Source organism: Somniosus microcephalus, chromosome 7, assembly GCF_052327205.1.
Source record: "Somniosus microcephalus isolate GS21.2 chromosome 7, FLI_Smic_1.0, whole genome shotgun sequence".
In the NCBI taxonomy this organism is placed as follows: Eukaryota; Metazoa; Chordata; class Chondrichthyes; order Squaliformes; family Somniosidae; genus Somniosus; species Somniosus microcephalus.
In genome coordinates, this window is record NC_140993.1 from 179,185,070 (window position 1) to 179,199,192 (window position 14,123).

The window sequence follows — 14,123 nt, forward strand, 5'->3', positions numbered from 1 at the left end:
TGCTGGAAAGGAAGGGTTTTAAAGTAAACCCAAAGAAAGCACAGATCGGCCAGCAGGAGGTGAAATTCCTGGGGCTGGCCATCCGCGCTGGGGAAAGAGCCATAGATAAGGCTAGACGGGAATCGGTGCAAGATCTGCCGATCCCTAACACAGTAACGGGTGTAAGGTCCTTTTTGGGACTGACCGGGTACTGCAGAGACTTCATCGAGGACTATGCAGCCACAGCAGCCCTGCTACTCCGACTCTTACACAAGGGAGTCGAGTGGTCTTGGGACGAGGGTTGTCAGGCAGCATTCGAGAAGTTGAAAAGGGATCTGCAGACCGCGCCAGCCCTAGGGGCCATAGATGGGGGGGGAGGAGTTTTTCTTGGAAGTAGCCGCTAGCGGAGACAGCCTGAGTGCTGTGCTGCTCCAGGAGCGACACGGCAAGCTGAGACCAGTGGTCTATTCCTCCAGGGTGCTTACGGATGTGGAGAGGAGTTTTTCCAATTGCGAACGGCATCTCCTGGCCACGCATTGGGCTGTGAACAGATCAGTGATCTTCACAGGAACCTCTCTCATCACTCTCCTCACCCATCACACCCCCATAAAGATGCTTCTGGATGGAAGGATTAAGGATGGGACCGTGAGCAGCGCTCGGATTGCGCACTGGACCCTCCTCCTTTCCCAGATGGATCTCAAAGTTAAAGGTCTCTGCGAGCCAAAGCTCGCAGCCAACATGGTATATCCCGGAACAGCCCATCGGTGTTCCGTAGAAGGGGTATGGGAGGTCGACATAGGTTTACGGGCCGGAATACACCCCACAGGCCGCGAGATCTACGTAGACGGTTCCAGCACGGTATCTGCTGGCGAACGACTCACAGGGTGTGGAGTTTATGACCCTACAGCAGACATTGCCCTGGCGATTAAGCTCCCCAGCACTATGAGCGCACAGCAGGCTGAACTGTCCGCGGTGGCGTACGTGGTTACCCACCCCGAGATCTTCCCAACCCCATACACGATTTGCTCGGACAGCATGTTCACATGCAATTCGTGTACGGAGTACCTCGCCATCTGGTCCCGCCGCGGATATACCTCCGCGGACGGACGGCCTTTAACAGTTAAGCCCTTGCTGGAAAAGATCCTGGCAGCTGTGGGGGAGGAAGGGGAGGTGTTCATCCACAAGGTGAAGGCTCATTCCACCACAGAACCCCGCAGTCAGGGCAACCAGCAGGCGGATGCGCTAGCCAGGGAGGGTGCCCACAACAGCATTTTTGGGACCCCTATGGACCCGGACCCGTGGCTGCGATCCGAGACAGGGAGGGAACTCCAGGGAACACAGGGGTGACACCGCCCCTAGACCTAAAGACCGTCCAAACCCTGGATCCCGCCCTAAAAACAGTCCTCAAAGCCATTACTGAGGGCAAGCAGGTAGAGGGTCCATACAGTACGGCAGCCCTCTCAGTCAAGGAAGGCATGCTGTTCCGAGAGGAACAGTGGGTTGTGCCGCAGCAGCACCGGAGGTAATTCCTTCAACTGGCCCATGAGGGTCCAGGGGCAGTACACCCCGGGCCTGAGGTTACCTGGCAACGGGTAGAGCAGGCGGGATGGTGGCCGGGACTTCGAGACGATGTCCGCGAGTTCTGTGCAAGCTGTCTTGTGTGCGCGGCAAACAACCCAGACCCCCAGAAAAGGAAGGTGCCCATGGGGCACATCAGGAGGGTAGAGGGACCATGGCAATCAATTCAGGTCGACTACATAGGGCCCCTGCCCGCCGCCCAGGGAGGCTATAAGTACTGCCTTGTCCTGGTGGATGTGTTCACCAAGTGGGTAGAAGCTTTCCCGTGCAGAACAGCTACGGCGCTGGGTACTGCCAAGATCTTGATCCGGGAAGTGTTCTCACGGTGGGGGCTCCCCCGTTTTGTTGAGTCCGACCAAGGGAGTCAGTTCACCGGTCAAGTGATGCAGAACACCCTCATGCTCTTGGGCATTGAAGGGAAGTGGCACGTAGCGTACAATCCCCTGTCATCCGGGATTGTTGAACGCATGAACCGGACCCTCAAGGAAAAGCTGAGGAAAGAGACAATGGGCTCGCCCCAGAAATGGGCGGAGATCCTGCCTTTAGTCCTCATGGGGATCCGGGCCAGCCAGTCCAAAAGTACGGGGTACTCCCCGCACGAGTTAATGACTGGAAGGATCATGCGAACACCCACCCATGTACTAGCCCCGGTGCTCACTGAGGGCCAGCTCCAAGAGGTGAAGCGAGACAAGTTCGTCCAAACCCTTTTGGAGCGCCTGAAACAGATTTATGGGCAAGCAGCTGGGAACATGGGGAGACAGCATCAGGGAAATCGACTGTTGCTGGAACCTCGTAAGCAACAAGAGTGGGAAGTCGGAGACCAGGTCATGGTTAGGAACTATGCCCGGGTGGGGAGTCTTGAACCACTGTACATGGGGCCTTACAGCATTGTAGACAAGGCCAGCCCCATGGTTTATGCAGTAAAGGTGCCCCGACGTACTAAATGGTTTCACATTAACCAGTGTAAGCTGTTTAAGTCGGGTGCACAAGGGCCAACAACAGGGGCCAAGTCTGAGGACAAAAATCCTCAGCCTGCGACAGAGTCACAGACCACACAGGCTGGAACTGTAGCCTGCGTGAAGGGAGGAGTCATCCCAATGGAGTGGGAGGTCTCCCCTCTAATTTGGGATTCGGACGAGGAAGAGCCCGAACAGCTTGACCCCGCCCTTGACCCGATCACGGAGGAGGAAGAGTCAGAGGACGAAGATCCCGCCCTCGACTCAAGCTTAGGGGAGGTAGGGATTGGGGGCGGAGACTCACCACCTGTAGGGACAGGTGAGGTGGGGTCGGATGCCACAAATCCCGGGCCCGGGGTGGCGGAGCCAGAGGGAAGGGAGCCGGAGCCGGCAGCTGTGGTGGGACCACAGGCTGTGACGGTGAAGGTCCCGACCCCCGGTCCGTCAGCCCTGGGAGCCTCGCCCAAGGCATCCCCTCGTAGGTCGACTCGAACGCCTCAGCCCAGAAAGCATTGGCCAAATTCTCCTTATTTCCCCCAACCTCGGTCCAGAGCAGCCCAGGAAAGGCACGGTTCCCGTTCAGCAGCGACAGGCTGCGGGGGATCAAAGCCGAAGTTCAGTGCAGCCCCGCCACAGGGAGCGGCACGCTGCAACCCTCACAGGAATTAAGTAGGCCGCCCGAAGGAGGGCGGCGCTGTACATAGGTTTAGGAAATGATAAGTTAAGCTAGGTAATTATAATGATAGTTTAAGGTATGTAAAGTTTAGGAGGATGGGGACGTTTTAAAAGGTAGTTTTCGAAGTCTGCCCAGTATGTGTGTTTGTTTGGAAGCGGGGTCAAGGGACCCGCGCGTCCGTTTAATTAGGCCAGCACCTATTGGGAGCCTGGCTACAGCCTCTTATCGATTACAGAAACCAGGGATACAATGGAAAGGATTCTCGTAGCGCTCGCGGCGATCGGGTGCGGGCTGGCCTACCGAGGCCGCACCAAGGACGTCATCGTGTTCGGATGTTCCGGGGACACAGCCCCCATCATGACGGATGGGACAGGGAAGCGAGAGGTTGAGGAAACCGCCACCTACTTCCACCAAGGGAGATGGCCAGGATGGCTGGGGACGAATTCTACGGAATACTCCAGCAATTTCGGTTTTGCCTACCAAGAGACTTCATTATCGTGCCCTCGGGTGAGGATCCTTGCACCCAGAGTCAGCGTTACCGTGGGAAAGAGGATCTGTTTGGTGTGTAATGGGAACGTACCGCTAAGTAGATGGTGGTGGCTACGAAAGCTGGGAAAGGACATGAAGAACTCTACTATCGAGTGGGAGCGACTGGGTAACAATACCCATCGGACAATTACGGGGACTGACGGACAATTACGTGTGTGTTGGGACAAATGGTGGGAACCAGATGAAGGGATATATGTCTGTATGTGGGGTTCAAAACGCGTTTGCCCCAAGGGCGTATCCATCTTTTTCCAGAGGCAGTGGCAGGATGAAGAGAAAGGGATGAGATGGGATGTCAGCACTCGGGCGTGCGGAGCCCCATTCTCCCCGATTCCGGTAAACGCCACTGAACTCATCACCCGCCCACGCAAGCCCCTGCCCACGATTCCGGTAGCGCTAGCCCAGAAGGAAGGGTGCCCCACCGCCACAAAGTGACCCGGGAACGGTTTAGTATTGGTACCCACCGGTCAGGTGCTGTACCAAGGGGTACACTACGCGGTGGCCTCAGTGATTTTAAACCTCACTGAGGTACGATTGCTGGAGTGGTGTCCCAAGGAGACGGAACAGTTGTACCAGGTCCTGTTAACCCGAATGTTCAGACAATTTTACGAGTTTGACTTTGCCGACATCGACAAGGCCAAATTATACACCACACCACAGGAAGTTTTGGATCGGGTAGGGAGGCAAAGAAGGGGTACTGTAAATGACATTTTCACTGCTTTTAACACCGGGACGTCTGTTGTCAACGCTCTAGACAACGTGGAGCTGCAGACACAGATCAATGGTTTAAAAGCCCAGTTAAGGAACATACTGACTAACGAAAATAAGGTAGTGGGTTCTGAGCTACATGAGGACCAGGCCATGACACTACACTTAAAAGAAATAATTGCTGAGCTGGAGAAACACGCTAGAACGGTAAATGCACTCATTAGGGAGGATCGGAATGCGTCCGATCAGGCTGCGCAGAACGAGGCCTGTGTGCTATACGGGGCGTGGTTACTGGGTGAGGGCCGCAGTAATCTGGAGGATTTAAAACAAGGTTTGGTCCCGTCCTGGATCAGCAACAAGCACTTGCAAGCGCTCCACCCTTTCGAGAACGCATTAAGTCCGTGCCAGCTCAGACTAGCTGCAGAGGCGTACCCAGTCCCAGTGGACTGCGGACGCTCGAATCACACTATCATGGGGATAGTGGTAAGGATGCCGGTGTTGGGTCCCGCAGCAAAGCCCGCCCCGGTATACAGGGTGGAGAACATTGGAGTCATTCAGGGGGGTGCGCACATTCGTTACGCAGTGGTCCCACCTTATGTCATCAGATGGGAGCGTACGATGACAGGCACTGACCTCTCGGGGTGTTGAAGCCGGGGAGCATACATCATCCTGTGTCCCCAGCACTTGAATGCCTTTTTGAAACCACAGTGCGGGTTCAGAGCGGCTAGCGCGAAGCCGATAAATTGCACCATGGAGGCAATGGCAAAGGACCATGTGCCCCTGCAGGTGGCATATATCGGAGGTGGGACATACTGTGTCACCACTGCAGCGCCTCACTACCGCCACGGACAGCACGGGTGGTGTCCGGTCAGTGACAGCAGCTTCTGTTTTAAACCCAGGGCTGAAGTTCAAGTGGCACAACAACAGATTGTCCCCATTCCTGTACCTTCCACCGTTCACCTCACTGTAAAAGAGAATTTCACGGACTTGTAGCGATTCGTCGCGCATTTTGGTTATGTCATTCCCCCTCTTCCCGAACACCTCACCAAGATTTTAAAAGCCGTTATAGTTTCACAGAAGCATTTTTACACACTGGAGCAGAAGACATTAGAGATAGGGAAAGACATATTGGACATAGTCACCCCACCATTGTGGGACCTGTTCACTAATATAGAGATCCCGGCCTGGATTAGAATAGCATCCCATATCCTAGTAGTGTGTCAGGTTTTAATTGTAATATTCCTACTGTTCGTGCATTGCAAGAGAGGCAAACGCCTCCAGAGGCACGAGAACACAGGAGAATGGAGAGAACGCTATGTACGAGTGGGGGAAGAGGACACCCCAGTTTAAGTTGCTAAGTATTAAAAGTTAAAGCGTCCCTCCACTCTTGATTTTAGCCACTGCATGATTTAAGTGTGTGAATACTGTTGTGTTATAGCCGTTGATAAGATTTTCTGTTTTTTTGATTAATAAAAGGTGTATGCAGGTGGTGTAAGGGGTATCGGCCCCTTCACATCTGAAAGATGAATGTGTTATAGTTTAAGCTAGTACTGCCTATGATTGTCCAATTGTACACAAGGTAATTTTTCTGAAATGGGAACTGCATGTGTCGTGAGGGTCATAGATAGTTAATTACCAGGAATGTTTGGATGTGAGGAATCAGGGAAAATTTTGCTCACCAAGGATTATTGATACTTTAACCAAGCTCTCAGTATCACAGGGAGGACTGTAAGATTCGAAATTTTCAGTAATTAATCACGCAAGAAAATAGGGTTAATAAGACAGTTTATTGACCAAAAGAAGCTTGTACAGAAAAACCTTTGATAAAAGGGCATACAAAATGGCCGCTGGACCTCGTGATCAGTTTCTGGGACCATTTGATTTCTGTTACTGCAAGCCAGACAGGCTTGTGGATTGAGGACAGTAAGCCCGCGAAAGCCAGTATCGGGAAACCGAAACTCATGGAACTGAGCATACATACTAATTAGATTCTAAGTACAGGACAATTTTGGGTAACAGGATGAGGCCCATCAAGAAATGGGCGGACAATTGAATGAACACTTCAACCCATTTGCTGTACAAAGGAAAACCGTTTAACAGCCATCAAGGGCAATCTCCAAACCGATCAATATACGAACCGAGTTACGGTGACAAAGAAAAAGACATTATCGGCCCAGGAAGGCCAGTTAAGCTATCACTGGCTCCCGTTACAAAGACAAAGCGCCCCTGCAGAGATTTCTGCCCGCCAAAAATATTACAAAGACTGGACTATGATTTGGCGGGAGATAAGACTGTCCCAAAAAGGTATAACTGTGGATTGAAAGGTCCATCAGGGTGCTTCGCTTCAGATTCACGCTTCGGGAACACGATTCAGTAGTTACAATTCGATTCAGGACGTCTCTTCTTTTGAGAACGCTTCGGGACGGACTCTTCGGCCAAACAAGGCTCGGCCACGACGGGAAGACGAAGGAGGGTGGCCCGGGTACCTTTGTCGGGAGACCATCGACGACCCAGGCCGAAGGAGAAGACACCCTCGGGAAAAACGACAATCCAGGCCGGAGAAAAGGACACTCCGGGCCTAGCACTCCAGTGCCTCAACATCCCATTCGGTAACGGACCTTCCATGTGCATCCATTTCTACAACATCACATCGGTAGCAGAGTCTCCAAGGTGCATCCAGTTCTTCGGCAGCCTTTCAGTAAAGGTAACACAGGTTTAACGGATTCATCCATGACGAGCGCTCATCAAGGCTGTATCTGCTGCTTCATCGCGTAAGAAAAACAAACTGCGCCAGAAGTTTCCAAATCCACGTGACGACGGAAAGCTGTGCCAAAAGGCTGCGAACCCCCTTTTCGCAAATCTGAAAGTGGTGAGCATGATCCCGAGTTCCTCAAGTCGAAACTTAGTTTAGGTCTAGGGGAGGGGGTTAAGGGTAATCGTAATGTGTTTCCCCTTTTACGATGTGCCGTGTGTTCCCCATTTCCATAGAATTAAGTTTATAGATATGTGCATGCTTGTAGTTACTTTAATCTGTGCTTATAACATGTATTCTATAATGCTGCAAACTGTTTAATAATAAAAAGCATCCATTTCGTGCTATTCAACCTGGTCTATTGAGTTTTCTCTGCACTACAGTTCCCTGCACCTAAGTCCAAGGTCTAGAACCGTAGGGAAGTGTGGGTCGAACCACTCAAGGGTAATTATTGCACGAAGCCTGGTAGGAGACCAGAACGAGCAAGAGAAACCCCCTACATATATACCTCAGTTGAGGAAGCGCTCAGTCAAGGTGGGGAGAGGGGTTTCCCAGGAGATCACAGTAGAGATGGATCTCAGCTTCAAAACTTCCAAAATCAGTAACCCTGCAAAAAGTTCTCCCAGACCTGAGAAAAGAAAGTTCTGCCACTTGCAAATGATTGTGGAAAATGCCTTTTTTATGGTGGAGCTGCAGCTGTTAGTAAGCCATCCACTTGTGAGCCCGCCAGGATTAACTGGCGTGTTCCAGGGGAAACGTGCAGCACGCGGGAAATGTGTTAAACGCTGAAAGGCCTCTCAAAATGGCATTATAGAGGCACTTAAGTGGTTGTTAAGTACCTTAAGGGCCTATCCCACCTCTTGGAGGCGGGACCGAAACGAGGTCTGAAATCCCGCATTTGGCAAAGTTGCTCAGAGGTGAGTTGGAGGCGGGATCGGAGCCCGACGCCATTTTTGGCAACTTTCCCACCTGATCCACCTTCAAACCCGCCTCCTCGGGCCTGGCAAAATCCAGCCCATTAACTCTGTTTCCCTCTCCACAGATGCTACCTGACCTGCTGATTATTTCCAGCATTTCCTGTTTTTATTTCAGATTTCCAGCATCCGTAGTATTTTGCTTTTGTATTACTTTCCATCCCCGTTTAATGTGACATTGCTTCAAAGCACAAGGAATAAGTTCTAATTTTTCTTTTATTTCAGTGGAAGATCATCTGCTGTTCTCTTAAGTTATTGGTCATTCACATTTGTGAAGTAAATATTGCAGCTCACCTTTGTGTCAGCCATGGCTCAAATGTTAGCACTCACACCTCTGAGTCAGTAAGACGTGGGTTCATAGTCCCACTCCAGAGACTTGAGCACAAAATCTAGGCTAATATTCCAATGCAGTACTGAGGGAGTGCTGCACTATCAGAGTTGTATCTTACGGATGAGCTGTTAAACTGAGCCCCTGTCTGCCATTGCAGGTGGACATAAAAGATCCTACAGCACTACTTTGAAGAAGAGCAGTGGTATTCTTCTGTGTCCTGGCCAACATTTATCCCTCAACCAACACCTAAAACAAATGATCTAATCATTTATTTGATTGCTGTTTGTGGGACCTTGCTGTGTGCAAATTGGCTGCTGCGTTTACTACACGACAACAGTGATTACACTTCAAAATTACTTAATTGACTGTAAAGCACTTTGGAATGACATGAGGTTGTGAAAGGCGCTGTACAATTGCAAGTATTTATTTTTCTTCTATTTCATTTGCTTAAATAAGTAGAAATTGGAATGGAGAATGTGGTTGCCTATCTGCCAAGCATTTTGTGTTTTGAAAAATAATATTTTTTTTTTGTTAGGGACATTTGTTGTAGAGGATTATTAGTCAGCTGTTATTCCTGTGGCTACATTCTAGTTAGAAAAGAAAGAGAAAACCAGTTGATGGCATAAAACAAAAGGCAGCGGGTGAGGTTATGACTGTTTCTACCAAGAGGTGGTGCTAATTCTACTTAACTTTGTTGATACAGAACTGCAAATTTCACTAAAAAGGGGCTTGGAATTAATAGCTAAAAAATGACTATAACTTCAGTACAAATAAATCACTAGACATGACCAGAATAATAATGTGAAGACAGTTTTTAAAAATGTAGGTGAATCCTATGCTGCATTATTATGCTATATAATTTATGTTAGGGTATTGCTAGCACAGAATCTGGTCATTTTCGATAACATTGTTTATATGACATCGTTATGTAGTGTTAAAACTGCTGCTGACTAGCTTTATGTTTTAACAACTACTTGACTACATTAGACGACGTGATGTCAGAGGAAGGGTTGACCATTAGTCATCAAGATCAAGGAATCTGTCAACAAATTCTGATATTAAAAAATTTAACTAATTATTGAGATTGGTCAGCAAAATGTGGTTATTTCTATTTACAATGCAGCAATAATTCATGGAAATTATTCACTAAACTAATTTAGTTTGTGGCACACAGTAGTCATTAACAAAAAAAATCAGGGATTTTTTACAACAGCTTACATTTATATAGCGCTTTTAATATAGAAAAACATCCCAAAGCACTTCACTGAGGTGTAATCAGAAACAAAATGGATGCCGAGCAAAAGAAGGAGATATTAGTAGGGGGCAACCAAAAGTTTGATCCGAAAGGTTGGTTTTAAGGAGGGTGTTAAAAGAGGAGAGGGAAGTGGAGAGGCGAAGGGGTTTAGTGAAGGAATTCCAGAACGTAGGACCTACACAATTGAAGGTATGGCTGCCATTGATTGGGCGAAGGGAGGGATTGGAGAAGAGGCCAAGGTCACAGAAACAGAGAGCTTGGGGAACTGTAGGGCTGGACGAGGTTAAGGATAGGAAGGAATTTAAACACAAGAATGACAATTTTAAATTGGAAGCATTGGGGGACTAGGAGCTAAGGTAGTCATCCAAAAATAGGGGTGATGGGTGTGTGGCTCTAGGTGTGAGGTAGGATACTGGCAGCAGAGTTTTTGATGATTTGAAGTTTATGGAGGGGGGAGGATGAGTGAGCATCCAGGAGATCATCCTTTAAACCTACCTCTTCGACCAAACTTTTGATCACTTGTCCTAATATCTCTTTATGTGACGCAGTGTCAAATTTTGCCTGATAACACTCCTGTGAAGCAATGTTTTACTATGTTAAAGGCGCTATATAAATGCAAATTGCTGTTGTCATTGTTGAATAACTAAGTCTGGAGGTGACAAAGGCATGAATGAGGGTTCTAGCAGCAAATGGGCTGAGGTAGGGGTAGATGTGTGATGTTATGGGGTGGAAGTAGGCAGTCATTGTGATGGAAAGGATATGCGGTCAGAAGTTTAGCTCAGGGTCAAATAGGATGTTGAGGCTACAAATACTTTGGTTCCGCCTGAGACAATTGCTAGGGAGGAGATAGAATCAGTGGCAAGGCGACAGAGCTTGTGCTGATGGTCGAAAACTATGACTTTATTCTTCCTGATCTTTAACTGGAGGAAAATGTGGCTTATTAGAGAATGGATATTGGACAGCACTGAGGCAGTAGAAGGGTCAATTTGGTTTCAGCCCTGGTCACTTCAGGGCTGAAACCAAATTTCTCCCCTACATAGAAAGCATACTTCCACTGTATCAATTGCCTTCTGACATCCAACAAAAGACCACGGTGGGGCACTTACTGTGTGAGGAATCTGATATGTATGTGAGTTTCTTCTGAGTGTCTGAGGATCACATCTACTTGATCACTATGTATAATATATTGAAGTGCCTATTCCATATGCTGTGTGAGTATCTTTGCTTTACTCTGCAGTCAACATTTAATTGCAAGATGGTTCTGTAGCTATTGCTCCTGACCTTCTCTCCTTATGCTCCACTCCTGGATTGGAATGGGACCACAGCATCACAACTGTGCTTTCAAATCATCTGTGAATGATACCACATGAGTTCAGCTAATATATTTAAAACAATTGGATGGAAGTATTCACTTTTGGGTCATTTTGTATTGACTATGTGTCTTAATGTGAACCAGGATCTCAATGTTCAGACCTCTGACAATCAGTCCACTCCATATTGTTGATAGGTGATGAGGGAAAATATTTCCTCTGTGTGTTGGTGTAGCAAATTGCAAACTCATTTATAAAGAATGATGTTTCTGTACCCAGTGCAAGCAAGAAATCTTCTCCCAATAAAAAACTTGTATTTATATAGTAACTTTCACATCCTTAGTACATGCTAAAGTGCTTAATTGCAGAATGGGCATGTAAGTGGCAATTAATTTCAATATAGATAAGTGTGGGGTGGTGCATTTTGATAGGAGGAATAAGGAGGCCCCATACTTCTTGGAAAATAGGGCTGCGATTTTGCCAGCGGAGGCGGGATCACAGCAGGAGAGGTGAGTGATGGGTCCCGGTCCCAGCTCCAGCCCGCTCTCTCCAAGTGATTTTACATAGATTGAGCTTGTTAAGCCCGCCCTGCGCATTTCCCGGCAAATTAAAAGGAAGCAGGTCTGATGACGTCATTTGATGATGCATCATCAGCCGGTTTCCTTAAAGGGGCCATGTCCACATTCATTTTGACAGCTCTGCTCTCAGTGTTCTGCAAACATTGACAAGCACTGCACAAAGGTGGACAGCTGCACCCAGGCTCTTGCATGACTCCCTCTATATGCTTATGGAGGGAGTCGCAGCAAGCAAGGAGGTTCTCTTCCCTTCCCATGGGAGGAAGAGACCACCCCAGGACACCAATGCAGCCTGGTTGCACATTGTACAGGAGGACACAAGCAGGGATGTTGTCAGGAGGACCAGGCTGCAGTGGCGCAAGCCTTTCAGTGATCTGAGTAGATCACGAAACATTACTGTCAAGCCACACTCAACCTCATCCTGCTGTGCCACTCATCACATCCACATCACTCTGCCTTCCCTACCGTACTCCTGCACATCTTTATTCACACCAACTTACCTTGCACCTCCACCCATCCCTCTCTATCTACATTATCACTTCCCCATCTCACTAGCCACCCCTCACACTCACCCTCATCCTACTGCAAGCATATCAACTAACAACACACAAGGGTAGGCACTTGGGTGGTTTAGCCAATGTTCATGTGAAGTTTCTGTTAATGTGTTGTCAAACATTCAAATCTATATTTTCAACACTTTACCTTATTGGACAGATCTGTGCTCACCTTTGGAAGTGTCTTAGTGAGTTCCAGTGAATGTTGAGACATAATTCCACCCCCCCCCCCAATTGTGATGAGTGTGAAAGGAATGGCTGGACATTATAGGGATGCTTAATGGTGCTGGTGTGGGGTGGTGTCAACCTGGTGTCATGTGGCAGCCAGGGTGTACAGAGTCAAGTGAAGTAAATCTGGCCATGGTGATGCCATCACTGGCCTCCCAGGCAGCAATGTTGTTGGGTGCTGATGCCCTGTGTCCTGTGCAGCATCAGGTGATTGCGGAGAAGTTTGGTATTGCTGTTGGTGATGTTGGTGTGCCTGGTGATGTTGGTGTTGGGGCTGATTGTGGAGGGTTTCAGAGGACCAAGGTGAGAATTTTTCAAGGGCACTGATGTTGCTGGAATAGATGGCAGCTGAAGTTGAAATGACAGAAGCAATCCATTAATGGTGAGAGAGCCTGCTCCAAGGAGGTGACAGTGGATAGAGAGTTTACTCGAAACATTTCCAAACTGCATACAGCTCAAAGGTGTCTTCCAAGTCCTGAAAGCTCAAGCTTCTGACATTGGAAAGTGACCAGCTGTGAAATGGTAGCAATCATGCCACTTTTGCAGCTGTCACTTATTCACAGCAATGCGGAGACATAGAGAACCCGACCTACTTAACTGACGTGATCCCCAAGCGACAGGAATCACGTAAAAGAAGTGGTAAAATAGAAATAGGCTGGCAAAATTGTAGTTAACAAGCAGTTAACAGGCATTTAACTACCTTAAATGTCTCCCCCGCAGAGGGGGAAATTGCAGACCCGACACTTTGGTAACTTACATGGAGGCGGGTTTGGAGTGGGTTCCCAACCCACTGTCAATCGCTGTCATTTTGATTTTTGACAGTGGACCTGCCTCCAAACCTGTACTTTGAGCACCGGCAAAATTAGGCCTTGGAGTCTAAATGGCATGCAGGAGCAAACGGGTCTCGGGTACAGATTCACAAATCATTAAAAATAGCAACACAGGTTAACAAGGCCATAATAAAAGTAAACAAGAGACTGCGGTTAGTTTTTAGAGGAATAGAATTGAAAAGCAGAGAAGTTATGTTAAACTTGTATAAAATCTTGGTTAGACTACACTTAGCGTACTGTGCACAATTCCAGTTTCCATATTACAAGAAGGACATACAAGGATGATACCAGATTAAGTTATACCTATCATTTAAGATTGAACAGGCTGGGGCTCTTTTCTCTAGAAAAGAGAAAGCCAAGGGGGTGACCTCAGGTATTTAAAATGATTAAAGGGTTTGATAGGTTAGACGTAGAGAAGATGGTCCACTTGTGGGAGAGTCCAAAACTAGTGGTGATAAATGTAAGATAGTAATTAATAAATCCAATAACGAATTCAGGAGACATTTCTTTCCCAGAGAGTGTTAGAATGTGGAACTTTCTACCACATGGCATAGTTGAGGCGAATAGCATAGATGCATTTAAAGGAAAGCTAGATAAGTACATGAAGGAGAAAAGAATAGGATATGTTGATAGGGTTAGATGAAGTAGGGTGGGAGGTGGCTTATGTGAAGCATAAACACCGGCATAGGTCTGTTGGACCAAATGGCCTGTTTCTGTGCAGTAAATTCTATGTAACTGCCATTGATGTACTTTTGAAATGTAGTCACTGTTGCAATGTAGGCAAATGCAACAACCAATTGGCACATAAACAACAATGAGAAAAACGATCAGATTTAGTAATGTTGGTTGAGGGATAAATGTTGGCCAAGAC